Genomic DNA, 24,426 nt, shown 5'->3' on the forward strand with positions numbered 1-24,426 from the left:
TTTTCTAGAATGTGCTGGATCAATTTATTGAAACACAAAGATGAAGAATTTGATAAATTTAAAGTCTTCAAGGCATCAGGTGAAAATGAATCAGATCTAAAATCAAATGTCTCAGATCTGACTAAGGAGGAGAATACATATCAGATGAATTCTTTGATTTATGTGAACATCATGGCATAAAAAGACAATTTTTTGTAGCTAGAACTCCTCAAAAAAATGGTGTGGAAGAAAGAATGAATAGAACTGTTCAACAAATGGCTTATGCTATTCTTGATGAGTCTAGAAATACTGACACATTCCGGGGTGACATTGCACATACTGTAGTAAATATTATCAACAAGGCCCATGTTTCTGTGAATAGTGATAAAACTTTGTATGAACTTTGGCATGGTAAGCCTCCCACTGTAAAACATTTTAGAGTTTTTGGAAGCAAATGTTTCATAAAAAATAATAATGAAAAACTTGGTAAGCTTGAAGCTAGAGAAGATGAAGGAATACTTATTGGTTACTCATCTATAAGCAAAGGATACACATGTTACAATAAGAGACTTCAGAAAATTGTTGGGTGTATTGTTGTTGTGATTGATGAAGCATGCACAGGGCCCAAAAAGGTAACATCAACAAAAGAGGATGATGATGATGAATGCTTTCCCACATCAAATCGTAATGATATAGAAGAAGAAACTAATGAAGCAACAAAAGAAGATACATTAGACAAAGAAAAGGCTCCATCCAAGTATGTTCAAAAGAATCATCCAAAAACTCAAATTCTAGGAGAAAAGGAATCTGTGGTACAAAAAAGAATAACCCTTGTAGGCTCTTCTAGTTATCTAGCTTTATTAGCCACCATTAAACCACAAAATATAAATCAAGCTAGTAAAGATGAATGTTGGGTTAAGGCCATGAATGAAGAACTTGATCAAATTGAAAAGAATGATACTTGGGAATTGGTTCCAAGGCCTCATGATAAAAATGTTATTGGGACAAAATGGATATTCAAAAATAAGTTGAATGAAAATGGAGAGGTCATTAGGAACAAAGCTAGACTTTTTTGTAAAGGTTATGCTCAACAAGAAGGTATAGAATTTGAAGAAAAATTTGCACCAGTAGCCAAACTTGAAGCCATAAGAATGTTTCTTGTATTTTCAAGTTTTCAAAATTTCAAAGTTTATCAAATGGATGTAAAATCTGCTTTCCTTAATGGAGATCTAGAAGAAGAAGTATATATTGAACAATGGAAGGATTCATTTTGGGAATGATGAAAACCTTGTATGCAAACTCAAAAATGCTTTATATGGGCTAAGAAACACTTCGCAGGCATGGCATTATCGTCTTGACAAATATCTTCAACAACAAGGTTTCACAAAAGTATCTGCATACAACAACTTGTACACAAAAATTGAGGGTGATAAACTGGTAATTATTGTTGTTTATGTTGATGATATCATCTTTGGTAGTAATGAATAATCTATGAGTTAAAACATTGTTTCTGTTATGCAGAAAGAATTTGAAATGTATTTACTTGGGGAACTAACCTATTTTCTTGGTCTACAAGTGCAACAAGAAAAGAATGGCATCTTTCTCTTACAAAAAATTATCTCAAGCAGATTCTGAAGAAGTATGGGATGAAAGATTACAAACCTGTATGTACTCCCATGATGACAATATGTAGCCTCAGTTCTAATGGTGATTCTCTCTTAGTAAACCAACCAAAGTACAAGTCTATGATTGGAAGTTTTCTTTATCTATCAGGTACCAGACTAGATATCATGCATGCAGTTGGGATTGTTGGATGTTTCGAAGCCAATCCAAAGGAATCACATCTTCAGTCAGTAAAGAGAATATTCAAATATCTCCAAGGAACCGAAGACTTTCGTCTATGGTATCTAAAGGATTCATATCTTAGCCTTCATGCAAACATAGATGCAAATTAGGCTGGAAATGTTGATGACCAGAAAAGCACTAGTGGAGGTGCATTTTACATGGGGCCTCAATTGGTATCTTGGTTCAACAAAAAACAAAGTTCCATTTCCTTATCTACAGCAGAAGAAAAATATGTAGTTGCTGCATATTGTTGCACACAACTTCTCTAGATGATCCAAACATTACAAGATATACAAAACAAATTTTCTCCACCCATCTCCATCCTGTGTGATAATACAAGTGCTATTAGTATTTTGAAAAATCCTGTTATGCACTTCAAGCCCAACCATATTCCCATTATCATTTTCTACAAGAACAAGTGAGTGAGAAAAAGGTTAAATTGGAGTATGTTCCCTTCAAAGAACAAGTTGATGATATATTTACTAAGTTGGGTGGTAGTGTCAAAAATGTAATCCCATTTGGTTGGGTGGTTGAGTCAAATATGTATCCCCACTTGGTTGGGAAATTGATGTAAGTATGAGTCCTTGGTGATAGAAAGTTCATACTCAGTTGATTTATAGATTCATGTTATGCATTTTTCCAAATCAGATCCAACAGGGGGAGCTTTGGTCCACCCTTTAGCCTTGATGTCAAAGGGCAAGAATATCTTGGTGTTTGAATAATGGTTATTTGATGTATCTACCAGGTTTCTATAGGTTGAGGTGATCAAAACCAACATGGTTTCCATCAAATCCAAAGGGGGGATTGTTGGCATTATTATGCATGTGTTTTACTTGATGGAAACTCACTTGTAATAGGACAAGTATATCATAACTAGATGAATCCACAGGTCAGTTCAAAGGTGACAGAATGATGGAAAAGAATGCCAAAATGATGGGTCAAAGGTTTACAGATCATAATCAGAAGTTTGATACAGGTGAATATTTGAAAATATATACACGAGTTTGGTGAAGCAAAGCAACATATGGTTTTTTCAACATGGTATTATAAATACTAGGGGTCTTTTACCATGGTATTGGCTCATAGTGATGAGCGTGACAATGAATATTGATCATGTCAAATATTACCACCGAAACTAGTGTAGTTTTGACTCGTGGTATTGGATAAGGGCTAAAATATATAAAGAGGTGAAGATCAAAGTGTTAGGTTTGCAAGTGAAATGGTTTTTGATGAGTACTTAAAACTGAAGTATATTTGCATTGTAAGGGCCATAATTTTCACATAGATTTGAAATAATTATGCACCGATGAATAAAATGATGGATTAGGAACATGAGACCTGAAATGAATTTCCATTATATGATATGCTCATGGATTGACTAGATCTAAGTACTGACACATGTTTTTATCTCTAAATATTATGATATGTGTCTTTCTGAAGTTTTGAATAACTACGAAATTTTAGGTCAAAATTTGTAGATCTATATGCTTGTTAGTCGGGAAAAGCGCATATACACTCGGGTTTGCTTCTTCAAAGTCGCATATATAAGGTGAAGGTGTTTTTTATTATAAATGACTGATCAACCTGATCAGTGCTACTATTTCTCTTTTGTCTTTCAACAATGTCCTCATGATGATCTGGGTTGAGTGATAATTTCTGAAGTAGAACTGATTGAATGATGAAATTGAATTTGTTTACATGTTGATTGGTTGAAAATATTATTGATGTTGCTGAATATATGAGGGTTTTGTAAGCTAATAGAATATTTCAAAATATCTCTGGTCAACTCTGTGTATCATTCAGAATTAGAAGTTTTTAGTTTTTAGTATATTAAGATCTGTATGCTGGTTTCTCTACAGAAAAGTGCGTATAAATGTGGGTTGCCTTAAGTGAAGTAGAGAATACATTTTGTCATTTGAATGATCACGGTTGCAGTTAATTCTGTGTGTTGAAGAAGTATTCTGAGTTCAATTCTGTGTACTAGTTACAGTGATTTGACTATTCCAATTGATTGGTTGCATTTTGATTAAGTTTCAGTTGATTAGGTTTCTATGATTAACTGATTCAGTTGTGTCAGATATTGATGATTGTATTACAGTGATGAGTTATAGTGTTATTATTGAGCTTAAGTGTTGATATTGGATCCAATGTGAAAATTTATGAAATGTGGTCCATGGATGTTGGTGAGGGTTGGAGCCTTCATTGAGGAAGTTGAAGCTTCCTCCTAGTAGAATCTGGTGATCAGATCAGGGGGTTGGAGCTGGAGAACGAGTGAAGATTGTAGCCTTTAGCAGGTGGGTGCTTGCATACTGGTATGAGTCTGCACTAGTACAAGAACATAAGAATTTTTTGATATTAATAAGGTTTGAATAGTGAGATGACATAAGCGGTGGTTTTTATCCCACATTGGGTTTCCACCTCAAATCCTGGTGTTCATGTGTGTTACTTATGTGTGATACTTTATTCTATTCTTACTGCACATGTTTACTGTTTATTAAATGCCTGATAAATCTCTTACATTTTGGTTCAAGTTTAACAAATAAAAAATTAGTTGTTTTACAGGTTTACTGAGAATATGCTAGTTTCTTTTACAACAATCATGTATATATGCTTGTTGGGTTTAGTCAAGTTGCGTATACATTTTAGAAAATAAAATTATTAGTCTGAGTTTTTAAAATACTGGTTCAGCCCCCCCCTCCCTCTCTCAGTATTTTTCCTAACAACTTAACAAACCCAAAACCTTTCACGGGATGCGTAGAATTGTCTCAAAGAATTATCCTTAAATTATTCTCCCTTTCTATCAGATCAGAGTGTACTTCTTTATAACTAGAGAAATGATGAGTGGCCCCACTATCAACTAACCAACTATCCCACAAATACAGTGGAGAAGAACTAGTAAGAACATAAATGAGAATGTATTTAGATTTATTCATTACATTACTTTTGTACCTCAGAGTCTTTGATTTCTTTTGAAGAGGATGACATTCTTCATGATCACTTGAAGAGTCTTTTCTTATTATTCCATATCTTCTGTCATGGTCATTATTTTGATAGTCCTTTCTTTTTTTGTTATTTAAGTTGCCTCTAGTGTTGTAGTGATGTCTCTTGCTCCTTTCGGGACAATCACGAGCATAATGACCTATCTTGTGACAATTGAAGCATTCAATATGAGATAATGATTTGTCAGACCTTATTTTTGACTTCTGAGAAGGAAGTTTCCTTGATGGATCCCCTTTTGCCTTTTTCCTTTTATCATGAGAGATATATGCGTCAGGCTCACCCTCTTCATGTTTTTGAATCCTTCCTCTTGCAATCATTCTTGACTCTTCTTGAGTGAGATTTCCAACAATTTCATCAAATGTTGGAAGGAAATTTCTATTGTTGATGGTAGTAATGAAGGTTTCCCAAATAGAGGGGAGACCTCTAAGGGTCATGGTTACTAGTTCCCTGTCAGGTATATTCTCTCAAACTCTTTGCAATTGATCTTTAAGATGAGAGGTCCTCATAATGTAATATTGAAAAATTTCCCCTTTGTTCATCTTGAATTCCTTGAGTTGATATTTTACAGTGATGATTTCATTTAAGTTTTTCACTTCATACATGTTGGCTATCTTGTCATACATATCTTTATACCTTCAAAAATTCCCAACATAAGCAAGTAAATGATCTTGTAAACCATAAACTATAATTTTATTTTCTTTAGACTCACCTTTCTTCTACCTATTCTTGAGTGTAGTGGAAGAATCTTCTGAAGGCTCAAGTATACTTCCTTGAATATATTCCAACACATCATTGTTATCGGCTATGATATCCACTATGACTTTCCATGCAGCCAAGTTTGATGCATCACCCAACTTTTCGTGCTCCTTGAAGGTAGAGGATGACATCTTGAATTTGAATAAGGAAATTTTATTTCTGAAGAAGAGGGCTTTAAAGCATGTCTTCTCTTGGGCTTGAATTTCACCTTAGCTCTGATACCATGTTAAATTTTCAAATTGTTCAATGTTGTATCAGTTACTTTAGCCCAATTTATCTTTTCATTAACAATGCATCCAATTTGTTAGCAGTATAATCAATCATAAACGTAACTAAAGAAAGAACAACATATGAAATGATTGAGAAGACAACAACATTGGTCCAAGACCAGGGAAAAACCCCACTAGGGGGAAACCCTTTCAAATATTCTTCTTTAGCAGATCATCATGAAAATTTTACAACAAAGAGTACAATGAGCTCAATACATATAATTTGTAGTGGAAAATAATAGATCAAATCTACAAATATATAGATCTATAATAACAACAGAGAAACTAGGATCTAATAGATCATTGAAGATAACTGAAGCTGAGATGCCAAAAACTTAGATCTGGAATGGGTCACTCTCAACAACACTGTCTGCGAGCAACTTAAATTTTAGGGTCGCTCTCATGAAGACTGCATTTGTGTGACTATAGCTTCACAGTCACTCTCAGTAGGTCATTATGCATTTCGACCTCAGCCTCAAAATGAAGAAACCCAGAGTCGTACCCTTAAGAAGCTGTGTGAGTGACTAGAAGGACCAAATTCACTCTTTGGATGAATTGTGCCAACGACTACACTGTTAGAGTCACTCCCAGGGCTTCCTAGCGTGAGCGACCAAGGATTGAACCCTTCAAAACTCATAGTCACTCCCTCTAAACTATGTTAGAGCAGCCAGAGAGCCAAAGTCGCTCTCTTTACCACTTTGTTCCTGTGACCATGGACGAAAAACATTAGATTTGAGCCTGTGACTGAGATCTAGAATACCCTAACTCAGAGAAAACCTTTCACTTGTGATATTGGACCCAATGAGGACTTCTGCCAATGAACCTGTGCAAGCTAAGAAAAAGTAGAAGAAATAAAAACATAACTTCAGTGTGTGTCAAATGAGCTTGAGGTATCTTCCTTTTATAGTTTTTCTTGAGGGTTTACTTGAGGCTAAGATTGACCCAAGTAGTTACTCATGTGGTTAGAGTCAAGCCATTCCCTAATGAATGAATTAATAATATGATTTAAAACTTAACTTCCACTTGACAAAATCAAGTGATCTTTAAGTTGTTTTCGGTCCTCTCAAAAAGAGAAATTTAATTCACATATTTTCTTGATCATTTGAGTTTTCTAATGTGGAATTTGTCCCTAGTTGCAAAAATTAACATACACTACTTATTGTAATTTCAATTTTGGTTTCATTTATTTCCCTTTATGCCATAGCACCAGGGATCTCAACATGTATTTTTCAAAATAGTTAGTCAATTAAGAACTATGAATTTTACAAACATTGTAGTTTTCTTTTCTTTAACATGATGTATGTGAATTTCTCGACACATGTTTTATGGCTAAAGTAAAGGAAATGAAATTGTCTTTCCTATGGTAATTATGTGTCATTCAAATAGAACATAACATATTAGTAACAAAGAACAAGCATTTAAAAAACGCGCGCGCGATAGGGAATGCGTTCTGCTAGGTTTACGACCAGCTGCCGCCGCCATGGCTGCTCCAGGGGGTGCAGAGCCCTCTCCCACCCCTCCGATTTCGCTTGCAGAAGCCTTCAAGAAGATCCTTACGCAGAGAGGGAAAAAACGAATGCAGCCTGAAGCTCCGAAGTTTATCAAAAAATTAGAAGAAATTCCAGAAATTGCTCTGCCAGAAGACCAGACAATCAAAATCGCCCTTGCCCTGGCTGACAGAGGTTTAGTAGGGCAGTTTATGGGACGATGGCCAACAACCAAATCGACTGATGAATGGGTGCAAAGAAACTGGAGACCCCTGCTCCCAAACAATGTAATCAGCTACCCGATTGGAAGGGGCTACTTCATCTTTGAATTCACTACCAAGGAAGACCGAGATTTGGTGTTCAGAAATGGCCCATATTTCATGGGAAACCAAGGTCTCTTTCTGAATAAATGGACACCCAACTTTGACCCCTCAGTCGATGTCCCAAAGGAGGTCCCTGTTTGGGTTCGGCTCCCCAATCTTCCAATACACTGTTGGAGCTACCAAGCACTGCAAAAGATAGGAAATGGACTGGGAAGATTCATCGACAAAGCTGATAACAAGGGCCAATACACCTGCGCCAGAATATGCATGGAAGTGGATCTCGAAGCTGGGCTACTGGAAGCTATCAAGTTGACAGTGGGAGATTGGCATCACTACCAGAAGCTAGACTATGAGAAACTCCCATTTAAATGTAGGATCTGCCATGAACATGGCCATTTTCAACGAAACTGCCCTAAAGCACCATCAGGGGATAAAGAGGAAGAAGAAGGATGGAAGGAAATAAAAAAAGGAAAGGTAGTCTCAAAGCCAAACGAGAAGAAGCAGACAGAATCAAAGGGAAATCCCCAGCCCAACGACAAAACCAAACCAGTCTCAAATGAAGGCCCATCCACAGCTGAAAAGGGGGAGGCCTCAGAGAAACATGAAGAAACTGAAGGTCAGCCGAAGGAAAGGAAAGAATCCGAAGAAGAATCAAATCCCCAACTAACCAAGGCAGATCAAGGGGGAAAAGTAGGCGATGACGAGCACATTAGTCTTGGCTCTGAATCAGGAGAAGAATCAGAAGAAAGAGAATCTGAATCAGACAGTTCTCAAATCTCTCCTATCAAAACATCCAGGGGCTGAAAATCCAAGAAGAAGCAAAGAGAGGAGAAAACCTACATGGATGTTCTCCAAGGTTCCCAGAAAACCCTCAAGGGAATGATGAATACCAGATCCGGGCACAAGAATAACAAGGCTCCAAAAGGAGCCACTCCCCCCCTCTCCAGTAAATAATGAAATACGTCTCCTGGAATTGCAGAGGATTAGGTAGCAGGCTGAAAGAAGAGGCCCTGAAAGACATTGTAAGGTTGCATATGCCTGAAATCCTTCTCATCCAGGAGACAAAGATGGAGGACTCTCTTCTCCTCCAATCCAGCAAAACATTCTGGCGCAAAGGCCCTGGAAGAGCTGTCAGTGCTAGAGGTGCCTCTGGTGGGATCGCCTCCTTCTGGGACAGCTCCAAATACGACTTGATTCAAGAAGAAAGTGGCCAGCACTGGATTTTCACTCAACTCCTTCACAAAGATTCTGGTCAACAAGTAAGTTTATTTAACCTTTATGCTCCAGTCTTGCCATCGGAGAAAAAAATTTGCTGGGACTCGCTCCAGTCCTTTCTTGTTTTGCACAATCCAGGAAATATCATTATTGCAGGGGATCTGAACGTTACGCTAGCTGCTGAAGAGAAAAAAGGTGGTTCACCTGTAAGGGACCCTGCCAGAGAATGGGTAGAAGACATCATGAACGAGTGGGATTTGGAGGACATCAAACCTTCAGCCGGGAAATATACTTGGTCTAATAAAAGACTAGGTCCCAGCCATATAGCAGCTCGCTTGGACAGATTCCTTGTCCAAACCTCCTTCCTCACTAGTGGTCTAATGACCTCATCCAAAATTCTGCCCAACTGCACCTCTGACCACAAACCCATAAGTCTGGAGCTCTCAGTGGATAGATTTCTTGGACCCATTCCATTTAGATTTAGCCCATTATGGATTCAGCAAGAGGGGTTCAATGATGTGGTTGCTGAAGTCTGGAACCGGAAAATTCAGGGTTCCCCTTTCTTCGTGTGGGAAGAAAAATTGCGGGCTCTTAAGAGAAAGCTCAAGGAATGGGCAAAAGCTTTGAAAACTCCTGCTGCCAATCGAAAAGAGTCTATAGAAAATCTTGCTGCCCTCCAATCCTCAATGGAGAATTCAGATATTACCCAAAGTCTGCTCCAAAAAGAAGTTGAGTTACAAAAGGCCTTTCATAAAGCCAGTAGGGACGAAGAGGAGTATTGGAGACAGAAATCTAGAAACTTATGGTTACAAGCTGGCGACAAAAATACTAGTTTCTTACACAAACATGCCGAAGCCCGAAAGCAATACAAAAATGTTTCAGAAATCCGATTCCAAGATACAGTGGTTAATGATTTTGAGGGCATAAAGAGAGCAGCATTCTCCTTTTTTAAAGATCTCTATTCAGCTCCTGATTACCAGCCTATAGATCCTCAAGCATATCCATACAATCTGATACCCTTCTGTGTGCAAGACCCCGTCAATAATATGCTGACTGCCCCGATCAGCATGGATGAGCTCAAGAAAGCTTTGGATTGCATGGATCCGGATAAAGCACCAGGGCCTGATGGGTTCACTGCCGGGTTCTTTCAGTCTTGCTGGTCAATTATCAACAAAGACCTTCTGAGAATGGTAAGGAAATCCCAATTTTGTACTAAGATAGGAGGCAGCACCAATTCAGCCTTCCTGGCTTTGCTTCCGAAAGAAAAAGGAGCTTCTGAGTTCAGTAGATTTCGCCCCATTTCGTTGTGTAATACTAGCTATAAACTTATTACCAAAATAATATCCATGCGCCTCAAGAATATATTGCCGGACATCATACCGGAGAACCAAGGAGGCTTCATCAAAGGGAGAAAGATACTGGATAATATTGTACTGGTTCAAGAGGCAGTACATTCAAGTGTCCAGAGAAAAGAGAAAGGAATGGTAATAAAACTAGATCTGGCTAATGCCTTTGACAGGGTGAGGCATGACTTCCTATTTGCAGTTATGACAAAAATGGGCTTTTCAACAAAATTCACAAATTGGGTGAAAGCCTGCATCGCCTCTCCTTGGATTGCTCCGCTGGTAAATGGAAGATCAACTGAATTTTTTACAGCTTCAAGGGGATTAAGGCAAGGCTGTCCGCTGTCCCCGCTTCTCTATGCCATACAAGCCTCAGTGTTGAGTTTCCAGCTCGACTACTGTCAGCAAATCCAAATTCTGCCAGGTCTCAGAATGGTGCAAAATGTCAAAGAAATAAACCATGCTCAATTTGCCGATGATACTCTGCTACTAGGTGGAGCGAGTATTATTTCGGCCAATTCTTTCAAAAAGGAACTGGACATCTATAAGGAAGCATCCGGCAGCAAGATTAACTACTCAAAAAGTACAATCTATGGCTGGAATTGCTCAGCTAAAAACCTTGCTGATATAGCTAGGCTTCTTGAAATGAAAATCTGTCAAGACTGGGATTCTTTCAAATATCTTGGGATCCCAATTTTCAGATCCATCCCCAAAGTTTCCCATTGGATGCCCCTTTTGGACAAGCTCAAACTCAGAATTAATGCCTGGGGAGCCTCCTGGCTGAACACTGCTGGGAAAATTATCCTTATAAAATCTGTCTTAACAAGCATGCCTCTGTTTCAGCATTCCATTCTCCTCGCCCCCAAAACCTTTCTCAGTAAAATGGATGGTATGCTGAGAAGATTTCTGTGGGAAGGGGGAAAAAACAACGAAAGAAGGCTTCATTTAGTAAATTGGGATACCATTAAGAAACCTTTCATAGAAGGAGGCCTGCAAATTAGAGACTTGGCTGCCCAAAATCTCGCTCTTGGCTCAAAAATATTGTGGAATATTGTGGCAGGAAAAATAAGCTGGAGCAAGAAAGTGCTGTGGAAGAAATACTTTCAAGGTCAACGATTGAGATGTCTTGATCTTCCTCCAAAAAATTCCAAAGGCTCCCCAATATCCAAACTTTGTATCGCTACTCTGGACAACTTCAGGCCCAACCTCTATTGGATCCCAGGTAATGGGAAAAAAATAAGAATTTGGAATGATCAGATTCTTGGAGACCAGCCTCTTCATCATATAAAAGGCCTGGCAAATATTAAGCTATGGCTGCATTCCAACAACAAGGAAACTCTATGGGACATAACCAACTGGACGGAGGATGCTGAAAGAAGATGGGACAGCTGGAATCTCGGGGAGGTACCACACCATTTGCAATCTGAAGCTTCTTTACTGTTAGACAATCTGCAAGGGAAATCACCATTATCAGCAACAGCCAAGGATAAAAGAGGGTGGGGCTCCCATACTGGCTCCTACTCGGTAGCTGAAGGATACAAAAGTTTAATTACTGTCCCGAATGTCCCTCCAGACCCAACGCAATGGAAATTCATATGGAACTTTCCTTCTCTCCCTAAAATAGACTTTTTCTGCTGGACACTTGCTCATAATAGTATTCTCACAGGAGACAACCTGAGAAAACGGGGAATGGAAGGGCCCTCCAGATGTCCATTATGTATATCAGAGGAAGAAACAGCTGATCACCTGTTGCTGCTGTGCCCCTTTGCCAAGGCAGTCTGGAAAGGGGTCCTGAGTTCAAGGGCGGACAAGATTGAGCTACCAAGAAGTGTGTCATCCCTGTTCTACGAGTGGGCCAAGCTACCTCCAATATGCACCAACAATAAAAACCTCCTTAGGACTGCTTGGATGTGGACCCCTAAATACATATGTTGGAAATTATGGCTGGAAAGGAACAACAGAATCTTCAGAGGAGAAATCTACACTGTAAACAATGTTATATCCAAAATTAAAGCTTTATTGGGAGAGACTTTGGAAGCTAAGCCAACCCTAAGGAATGAAGCAAAGCTGGACAATGAGGAGGAGCTGTGGCTAAAAGAAATCGTTCCAAATAATCAACCCATCCCTACTATTCCTACCACTTGCCATGCTAAGTGGGAAATCCGTCTGGAAGAACAGGAATTTCTAAAGTGGAGATCGGCACTAGATGACCATTGTCTTTTCTTCGACGGGGCCTCTAAAGGCAATCCAGGAGCTGCGGGAGGAGGTGGAGTGCTGCTGAAACCCGATGGGTCTACTTTACTCAAGTACCATTGGGGTCTGGGAATCGAATCAAATAATAGAGCTGAGGCTCTAGCTTTGTGGCAGGGGCTGACTCTGGCTCTAAAACGGAACATTCAAACATTGACGGTCTTCGGAGACTCTCGGCTCATCATTCAAGCAATGAATTCTCCTTCGAATCAGTGGCAGATCCATTTAGGCCGAATTCTAAAGAAAATAAGACCCATGATGGCTAAGTTTCAGAAAATCTCCTTCTTCCACATTATGAGGCAGCTTAATACTCAAGCTGATTTTGAAGCCAACCTTGGAGCTGCCAGAAGCCAAAGAACCCTATCAGTCAACTTGGAAGATTCTCTCTGCATCATCCCATAATCGGATTAACCAGTAATTCTGTTTTAACACAGAAAACCCAGAAATTTGCTTGCTGGAAATGGTGTTTCAGCAACACAGTTATTTTATCAGTTGCTGAAACTGGTGTTTCAGCAACGCCGCTCGTGGTGTTTCAGCAACGCAAAATTTGACGTCAGGCTCTGTACATTCAATCGGACAGCTGCCCATTTCGCACGGCTCTTTCTGCTCCAGGGGAAATTGCTTTGGCAAAAATCAAGGCGCTGGAAGGTTAGAATGAAGACTAGAGATGGAAAACGATTTTCATACTCCCAAGTGGAAATAGCTCATATCCGATTCGCTCCTCTGGCAACAGAGTTAGAGGAAGGCTCCAGAAAGGCATACTCAGGTTGTCAGAAACAGCTGGTAACATCAAGGTAAAGAACCCTCCGGCAGAGACACAGCGTTGCTTCTCCAAAAGACGACCCTGAATCAAAGATTGATCATGGAATCGTGGACTTCATGAACTCAGAGAGAAATGAAATTGAGAAACTCAATCCAATGTAAAAGCAAGCGGCAGCTGTTTTGCCGCCTTTTAAATAAAAATCTAACCGTTAAAGTCAAAAAAAAATTATGTGTCATTCACAATTTTTCTGAATAGTTTCTTTGTTGTACGAATACGGTCTTCTCCTATTTTCTCTAAAGAATTGTTTACATATTATCTTTAATTTTCAATTAGTATTTATCGTAACTTCTTCCCGTTTCTAGCACTAGTTAGTTAGACATTGAATATCTAGTTGTTGAACTAGTGAATAATAAGTTGATTCTCATTTTATTATTATTATTGATTCCTGTGCATAGATGTTTACTTTTTATGAGGTTATATGTTGATCCTAATTCCCATAAGGGGTTAAATATATAAGTTGATTTCAATAGTCATAGGAAAAATAGTGGTTTTCAAGCTTGTAAGGTAGGGTGAACTCGCCTTAATTAAATCTGAACCAGGGAAAGAAACTACAACCATATAAAAATGGAAAAGGCCCTACAAGTCCATGCATTATTCCTACCAGGACTTCTAGGTTCATTCTCAATCCATGCTAGTAAGTCCATAACCTTGCTCGACACTTTAGTAGTTTCAAATATTCTTTAACTGGAAAGATCACACTTAGCTCGATTTTTGACCTTCCTCCATTTAATTTGTTGCCTAGATTTAATAGTATTCCTTGAATTTAGGATGTGTATACTATAGTTAACCATTTACTTCAAAGTAAGGATAGTGGAGAAATTACTCTATCTACTAATACAATATATATATATATATATATTTTTTTTTTTATAGCATATTGTTCGTACTTTCCTCTATATATACTTATCATTGTAATTACAACCATTCCTACATCCCCTTTATCCCCTTCTATCAAATATTACATGCTTCTTTACTTTTCACATTTTAATGAAGTCATAACTTTGAATAGAGTTTGTCTTTAAGAAAAAAAAATTAATCTCTTTCTCTTACATGGTTGCATATAATCCCAACACAGGGAAGATAGTAATAAATCATCTGTACATGCATTTTTTGTATTATAAAATCTAAACAAAAGCATGTATTATTTATGTTATTATGGCAACTCATCAATTAAACCATTAATATAAAACCAAGAACTTAACCAAATTAAAATAAGAACTTAATAGAGTTTAGTTTACCCATTACTGCCTTAGGAATATGCCAAAATCGAGCACATTCCACCCAACCTTGAACTACCTCCCATAGCCCCCCCCCCCCACGAGCTAAAGCCTTCCTGCCATCATGAATAAACAACCACTGTTGATGCCTTCAATAGGTATTTAATACCCTTCCTTCTTGATAATGTTTCCTTTAGTGGTGTCCCACTTTGTGGACCTTTTTTTATCCACTTACCTAGGCTTTTCCATAAAAGCCCGCCTTTCTCTCTCATGGAGTTTTTATGCTTTTCCATGTTTAGCATATTTCTCCAACTAAACAGCTTAATGGATCTTTCTCTCCCATCCATTAATCTCATCTAGAATTTCATCTAAAACTATTATCATGAAGGCATGAAAAAAAGTCTTCTAAAATCTAGTTCTCGTTTCAAGAATATTTCCAAATTGTTTATTTATTAACTCAATTAAAAATAAAATAATTACATCGTCATATGTTTTTCATCATGGATTCCCTATCCAATCAATCCAATAATAGTTCCTTGTCTAACCATAATAGTTTTTTTGAAAGAAGTATCACAGGGGTGTTACATCTTCCCCCCTTGAAGTAAACACCATCCTTGGTGTTTCCTCAGTTCCATATACATATATTTTTTAATGAAGGGAAGCAAATGATGCGTGTGTTTTCTTTTGTCCCTTTTCACTATAAGCATATATCTATATTTTAAGTGATGGATTAGTTCCAGAAAAAACATACTCATCCTGATTTCAATTTTGTTCTCTAGCATGTTTTAATACATGCTAAACATGTGTTTCCGACCACAATTTGCAAGCACACAACAAAGTCAACAATGCCAATATAGTAGACCAATAATAAAAATAGATCCCCTTTTTGTACCCTTACCTACCAAGTGTGATAAGTGATATGTAACTCATTCAAGATTTATTTCATGTAATTGCCAAGTTCCTTTACAACAGTAAAATTAAAATTCTAGTCACTTACTTCACTACTCGTTATTTGTCACGACTAGTGATCTATCATATCGTATAGCGTTCCATGATATTCTATCCTATTTTAAATACTTTTAATTCAAATTATTTCTTTTATACGATATTAAAATACTTGTTCTAGAAAAATTTCATACATATACCCATGATTACTTTTCCTATACCTATATAGATGGGTTGAGATTTTATTAATATATACTGTGATCATAACAACCCTGCTATTAACCATTTCTTATGGTAAAGTAGGGATGCCATAACATTTACGTATGCACTATGTAACTATAAAGCCTTTGTTCCCTTTCAACATTTGTGGGGAACCCATAATTCCAGTCTATACATGGCAATATCAAGCCTGCTTTTTTTTTATTTTTTATAAAACCTTATTCACTATTTTCATTTATCTTACTCCCTTCCATTTCCAACCTTTCCCACATTGTAGGTTATTTATGTAGATTATGTTCATTTAGCTTCTGCATACAACTATGGGGTCGTTGCCCTTTCCTTTATGAGACGTATCCCCTATTTTAACATATACTATGTTACTAAAATGGGCTCAAACATGATCATTCTCTATTTTTAAATTTCATAGGAGAATAACTAACCATGCACTGAATCCACCATTCAAGAATACATTAGATCTGCCTATAGTTAAGGGTCATAGTCAATACTATATATATATATATTATTTATTCTCTCAGACCAGCGTCTTCATACCGAAGGTTCCAAAACTTCTAAGTCTTTGTGGAACAATTGTCCTTTTATCTAGTTTTATGAATATATCAAAAATAAATATTATATTTTAACTTACATACCATACATCCATCAAGGTCTAGATCAAGCTCACTATGCTTCCCTATCCAACAACAAGTAACATTTCGTTGTTTTTTTTTTTAAATATAAAAAAAGAGACATTGATCAGTACAAACATGTGTATTTTTAACATAAGCAAGACATTTTTAGACTATAGAGAACATTTTTTTTCATGCATGTCCACTATTTTTTTTATAAGTAAAAACTCATGCTTAGAACAAATCACAAACATACTTAGTCCTGCTTGATATTGGACTACAAGATATGTGGGACTAAATTTTCCCACTAACCATTGGATAACTTATAAGGGCCACTTCCCTTAGGTCACTTTTCTTTTCCTTCTAGCACATATTCTCTACGATTCTAGAGTTATGATGGTATAGGTGTCATAAACTACAGTGATTCTATTATGGTATGATTGTGTTGTCCGACTTATATTTATGTTCATTTTCCCCTTATTCTATTGATTCGTGGCACATTCATATGATTAACTATTTTTATTTTTATTTTTTTTAGTTTTTATATTTTCAATAGGTGGTTCCTAGCCCTAAAATTTTAGAATCCTATTGGGCTACAACAACCAATTTAATCCACCTTCCCTGACTTGTAATATTTCGTAAACTTAATTAATCTTTAATTGATTACCATTCCAATCAACCAACTTTTTTAGTTACTTTTATTTAATGCTATAAAATGGACTAGTTGACAAAATTTCTGATGTATCAACAATAATAGTCTATAATCCCATATAGATCAAAAGTCAATTTTGTCCTTTAGGTCTATGCTAAGTGAGGGTTGTTTAATGCTTTTCAGGGCCTTTAAAATTCCTTCTTTTGGAATTACCTGTTCTCAATATTGAATTTGACTTTAATCCATTTCCTTCTTACGCATATATCTGGGTCACCATTTTTTTATCGTAAAGCTCCCCTGGAATCTTATATACGCATCTTCTCTTACATAGTTATATAGTAACTTGGACACTGCAACTATAAGAGCACCTTTGCTCAAGCTCGTCCCACAGAACTATATATGTGCTCTTTGTTTTTCTTCCTTTCTACCACTTATTTCATTATTACTTAATTCAGTTATCTCGATTTTCGATTTCGCATACATGTTTCTTCCTATAAAATACATGTTTTATTTTCTTACAATGACCATATTTGACTGAGACTATTTCATTACCGTCAATAATTTTAAGCTATTTTGTGTTTCGAAGTGACTAAAATTCATTAGTGCATGTTGTTGCGTCACTAATTTATCACTATTATTATCACTTCTTAACATCCATTTAATCGATTTCTATTGTTCTATTTATCATAATTCATCATATAATTCCATTTCATAATTATTTATGCTCTTGTGGATAAGTAATACTTATTCTCCTTTATTTTTAATAAATTGATGATTATTATGCATGATTTTGCCAATGATGGTTTTGTTATAACATCACTCACCATTTTAGCCTCCAAGATCTCTTCCAGATTGGAAATTTTATCTTTAGCTCATAATCAAATATTCCAACTAAGAAATTTGTTGGGATAAAAAGTGACACTTTTGTGTTGGATGTTTTGGGCAAACAAAGAAGAATCGTGAAAATCAGAGACATGGGTTTCGTGTAGAATAGATCAAATTAGTTTTTCGATATGAAGTTTTGCAAAATCCAGTCTGGATTGAGAGAAAAGCAAGGTTCTTTGAACAACATTTTCGTAGATTTTCTATTGTGACTCTTTTCTAAATTGCTCCAATTGCAATACTAGATTCAACTTGTTCCAGCTAAATCATGATGGAAAGACTTCTGAGATCTCATCTTGCTTATTGAAATTTTGTAACCAATATAAATTGTATGGGAAATCATTTTGTAGTCAGTTTGTTGTAAATTTCCCTTTGATATTTATGTATTTAAAATACACAAATTAGAGAGAAAAAGGAGATAACACATATGGAGCATATCAAATATTGAAGGATCTTCTTTTGGTGTGTAACAACAGAAATTTAGCTTGTAATTCATTTTTATGAATTAATGAGAATATTAGTATATTGCAATTATGTGTAGTCCATAAGTCTTAGCCACGACCCTGATCGGATAGTTGGGCCCAATATTTTAGTTAGGTGGTATTGTATATGGTTCATGTGGATAGGTATGCTTTTTAATTATATCATTAAAACTTTATGATTGTTGTTTCATTTCTTGTTGCTTTATTATATTGATGTTATTTCATATTGCTATTATTTCAAATTGTTGTTACTCAAAATTGGTGTTACTCTGAATTGTTGTTACTTTGAATTGTTGTTACTCCTTATTGATGTTATTTAAGATTAATGTTATTTGGTTTGTTAATTTCTGTTGGATTGATTTAGAAATATTTTGGGTCAACGACCTTGTATTTAGTAATTTCCCAATACTGGGTATGGAACCTGTGGCCTTCATAGACCTTGCATGATAATATTGAAATAAACAGATCTACCATGGATTGACAAATAAATGTAAGAGGGTATGAATCTATAAACAATATTAAGACCTAAAAATTTTGTCACTACTGTCAGGGAGGCTATCAAAGGTGCAAAAGTACAACCAGTATTGACCATAAGAACCACTTTCTCATCTTGGTCAAGCGAAGCCTGCACCAAACCTTTTCTAGGACCCAAACATTATATTGTTTTGATTATTTTAATTTTATTCCTTTTAATTAATCATAGGAACCCCTATCTCATCCTAGTCAGACAAGGATTTGCACCAAATCTTTTCTAGGACCCAAGCATTAGATCACTTTGATTGTTTCAATTTCATGCCTTTTGATTGATTATAGGAACCTCTCTCTCGTCTTGGTTAGGAAAGGTTTGTACAAACCCTTTTCTAGGACCTCAACATTAGATCACTTTAATTGATTTAATTTCCTTCCTTTTGATTTATTATAGGAACCACTCTCTCATCCTGGTTAGGCAAGGTTTCTACCAAACCTTCTCTTAGACCCGAGTATTAGATTGCCTTGTTTGTTTTAAGTTTCTACCTTTTTTACTGTGAAAAACACTCTCTCGTCCTGGTCAAGAGAGGTTTGTACCAACCCTTTTCCAGGACCTGAACATAAGACTTGTTTTGGTTGTTTTGATTTAATTATTTGTCTCTTAGATTGCATGAACAGGGAAACAAAGTTAAGGGGCAGAGGAAGACCCCCAAAAATCACAAGTCGAGGTCAATAAGAAATTCACAATATGAAAACTATGGGAAATCAAGTCTATATTGAATACTGGCTTCACTTTGTCATTTTCTTGCAACATCACTCCCTACTTCAACAATTCTTGGCACCATCCTTAACGGGGAAGTTGGTCTCTCATACCCTAGTATTTATTAACATGCATTTTTCAAATTTGGGTATGTGCATACTTGAGGCCTTATTTTGAAAATGGATCCATTGGAAGTACTCTTATACATAAGTATATTTTATTTTTCAAGGTAGATTAGGTTAATGTAGAAAATATAATAAATAAGGAGATAAATAAATAAATTTATGTATATGTAAAAATAGTTGTTTTTGTTGCAACACGTTGTGAAAATTAACATCGGTGATAAATATTTGAATTTATTTATGTATGTAGATGAATTATATCAAAAATAACGTTTATACAAACATCCATATTCATTTTTATTACAATTTTTGAAAAATTGCTTAATTATTATATCTTATGGATTGTGGGCTTGACAAAATTACAAAAAACATAGTTGGTAAAGTCATGTTTTGAGGGACCAAATGGACATATTTTAAAAACTTGTTTATATCCTAAGCATTCCTTTATCTCCACTTTCTAATCCAATTTAAATCACTCAATTTGTATTTGAAACTAAAACGTTATGACCAAAACATTGACAGGATGTCTAGTAGGAAGCTCAGAAACAAAGTTTGGTTAGTCCATTTTTGGAGGCCTAAATGACTAGATTTTGGAAACCTGTTACTATTACTCTATTAATATAGTTTACAAATAAATTTAAATCACTCTATTTCAATATCATATGATAAAGTTATGGCAAAACATTGACTACCTATTGCAAATCAGAATTCTTAAAACCCTGGTTTTTTGGTTGTTCATTGACATATTTTACCCATCAATTCTTCATGCCTTCAAAAATATTTCTATTGGATATATTTACATTAATATACTTTAATATCAATTTTTAATCAGCTCAATCCATCATCAGATGAAAACGTTATGCTTAAAATATCAACTGTTGGTCTAAGATGGGAAATTGAAAATGGATCTGCTTTGTGGGTTTTTCTAACTAAATTTGACATATTATTGCATGGATTTTTTAAAACTTGTTTCTATTGGTGATATGTATTTTAATTGTATTTTATCTTTTTTGGAATCATTCAAATCAGATGAAAAACAAAAGGATTTATGATTAAAACATTGTTGGTTACTATGTCGACCACTGGTCTCCCACAAGTGACAAATAAATTTTACTTTGTTATTTATTTTTGTGGATTTGTTTTATAGAGTAAACACTTGTTTTTTTTTCATATTTCTTGGATTAAGAAAGCTTGTATACCTCTCTTCTTCCATGATTTCATGTTTTATTGTAGGTAGATGCTCGTTTTTTGTAGGTTCGAGGAGAATAAAGAAGATCAATTTATGAACGAGTGATTCTTGAAGGAAATGATAATGAAATAAGAGAATTTCATCCAAGAATATATTAATAAATTTGATATTATATTATTTTGATTATTTCTAGGTGCCATGATCTAAAAAAAAAAACAAATTTGATCATAAGAGCTTGTTGCAAAATTGTTCCCACTATTGTTCACCAACATAGAGAAAACAACATGAAGACTTTTCATCACTTAACAGATTTATAACAAAAGAAATGGGGAGTTGATTTCCATTTGAAGATCTAATTCATTTCCACCAAAACATTTTTCCATTCTTTCACCATTGATAAATTGTTGTTCTTGGAAGCCGATTGATGTTCCCTTAGGAAACGACATTGCTGCAACCAAAATCACAGCCATTGTAACTTAAGTTATTTATTTATTTATTGTTTTTCAATAAAGTGTTGTTTCTTTTCTGATTTCCCGAATGTTTTTATGTTTCGGGTGTTGTTTGCTTCAAAGTCACATTTTTTTTTCTCAAAATAAAAGAAGAAAGTTTTTAAGTTTCATGATGTTGCTCCACATATATACTTTTGTTCCCTGTTCTTATCAAGTATATGGTTTGCTAAAATCTAATATAAAAAAACTCTTATGGTAAGTCTTCTTAGGAATGATTCACTCTTAATTGCTCAATATTTTTGAAAGTGGCTATGATTGTTGGATGACTAATCATCCTCCATGTCACCTTGCTAGGATCACCCATTGAGTTAGTTTTGGGTAGGATTGCAACAGTCATACTTGATACTTCATGTCTACAAGCTTAAAATGGTATGGGTAGTTTTGAGGTTCTAACATGCAAAAATGGTACTATTGGATAAATAAATTTCAAATCATAATTTTTTCTACCTTACTTATAGTTGTTTTTCCCTATGTCACAACCATTGTTTCATTTTTTCCTCTCCCTGCTGCTACTCCAGTCACAATGCCCTTTTTCCCTTTTCCCTACTGCTACTCCAGTCATGGTGCCTTTTTTTCCTTTCCCTTCTGCTACTCCAATCACAGTTCCCTTTTTCCCTTCCCATGCCACTACTCCAGTCACAATGCCATTTTTTCCCTTTCCCTGCTACTACTCCAGTCACAATGCCCTTTTTCCATTTCCCTACTATACGCTCAGTCACAGCTGTTGTTACCTCTATCACAATTGTTATTACCTAAGTCATGGTTGTTGTTACCTCTATCACAACTATTATTACCTAAGTCATGGTTGTTGTTACCAAAGTCACGGTTTTTGTTACCTCAGTCACAACTATTGTTATTGGCCAATTTTCACATTTGATTCAACACATGTAGGTCTTTCTAAATTTTTTTTTCTCCTTGGTGAATGGAAAATAATTTTAATGTTCTAGGTCCTCTTTGACATAATGATTGGGTAGTCAATTTATTTTTGTTTATCTATAAAAATAATATTATTTTTAAGGAATAATTATGCAAAGATGATTTCATCATGCCAACTTTCAACTTTGCTAATTTTTCAAGTCCTCGATCTTGTAAAATTTATGATTATGACCACAAAATTGTACTTAAATCATTCTATCACTATCTAATGAATTGTTCCTCAAACATAATCTTAACAAAGGAAAACATATTTATCAACAATCATTTGAAGATTATTATTTTTTGAGAAGAAAAATTACCCAAGTTGAAAATAGTTACTATAAAACTTTTTACACCATCCCTAGCTCTTAAGGAGTTGAGATGCCACCCCATCTCCTAAGTAATATTTTGTTGATTAATAATAAAAATAAACATAAATAGTCAACTAGAGGATGGGAGGTCTCATCACGAGCCGATCTGCCATGATCATAGGTCTTAATGAAGTGACATTACCACTACTAGTCACAAAGCTAGGATAATGGCCTTCGGTAATAAAACTGAAGGATAAGAGGTCTCATCACGAGACAACTTGTTCACTTTTATTAGCTCCTTAGGTTGGAATTGTTATTAAATGGTTACCAAGCCAGAACAATGATCTTAACTAGACATCTAATTAAATTGAAATTCTTTTGTAACTATGTACTTATTTCTAATAGATGGGACACTTACATCTCAATGGGTTAAAAAGACATCCTTGTCGAGGCTATGGACATCAGCTAGCAGTCGTGGTGATGCCTATGGTATAGAAGTTAATTAAATACTATGATCTACTTGGTTACCTTGTTTTCTCAAAACTAATTTTCGATAAAGCCTACAATTGCATATATAAGGTTTGCTAGACCTCATGGTTCATGGGGTAATATTTAATGAGTTCTTATATGATGATGGCTATGATTTATATCTATTATTGATTTATAAATATTCACTTTACACTTCAGGGATGAAACTTTTAGGATATTTTATATTTGACATCTTGTATCATCTAATCTATCATTCCTTTATTCTACAATTTTCATATCTTTAACCAATGATAGTTTCTTTTGCCAATCAGTGTCCATTTATTCGTAGCTTAACAACACTTATTATTTTGGGGTAGGATAAAGAGACCTAATTCTGATTTTGAATCCTAGGTTATTGGTCAGACCTTGAGAAGCAAAGACTGAGATAACTAATTCTCACAATTTTTGTGCTCATAATGACCAAAGCTTAATGGTCTAGGGAATGCATCATTTTATCCTCATTTTACACTCTTTTATATTCCTTTTTTATCCATTATTATCGCATGACCTTCACAACATGATTATGTCACTTTTATATATAATGAGGTAATTGAGGTGACAAATCACTGATTGAGGATACTCATGAGATGTGTTATAAAGATCTTGATGATAAGCATGCTAATCATTTTGGGGGAAGGAAACCCTGCTACACTTTCTGATTACTTCTTTTTTCAGCTTGCATGGCTTCCACCTTATGCATCACTTTTAGCATCAGATTAGCCTGCATAAGCTTCAACAAATATCATTCCATACATGTCATTCCACATTTTTACAGAAGTAAAATAACATAAGTTTTTTATTTATTAAAATTTTAGGAGAATGTCATGAAAAACCACTGAGCATTATTTACTCATATTTTTGAACCATTATTTCCCCTTCTTTATCACTTCCCATTTTTTTCTTTTTTGAGAGACACAAAAGCTTTCAGTTTGGGGGAGTGTTACTTTCATTAATTTATTTATCATGACAACACCATTAATATTATTTATCATCCATCGATCTCCTTATTCATTCTCAAAACCCACCTTATTCCATGTTGTTATACACCAAGCAAGAATTTCAACAACGATTGTGGCAACCACCTGAATTTGTTTTCTAGTGTATTGCATGAGGACATGCAACATGTTCAGTTTGGGGGAAAAGAAGGAGTTGCTATGCATGATGGATGTTTTCTCATTTCTTCCTCATTTAAGGGATACAATTTCACTTTTATACAATGCATAAATTTCTTTGCATATATATTTAAAACTAACAACTATATTCTTGTGATTTTCAGACAACAAGAAGGTATCATTAAAATGAACAAACCCA

Source organism: Pinus tabuliformis, chromosome 5_2 (assembly GCF_031772625.1).
Source record: "Pinus tabuliformis cultivar Carrire ecotype Pingquan chromosome 5_2, CPIR1, whole genome shotgun sequence".
Lineage (NCBI taxonomy): Eukaryota > Viridiplantae > Streptophyta > Pinopsida > Pinales > Pinaceae > Pinus > Pinus tabuliformis.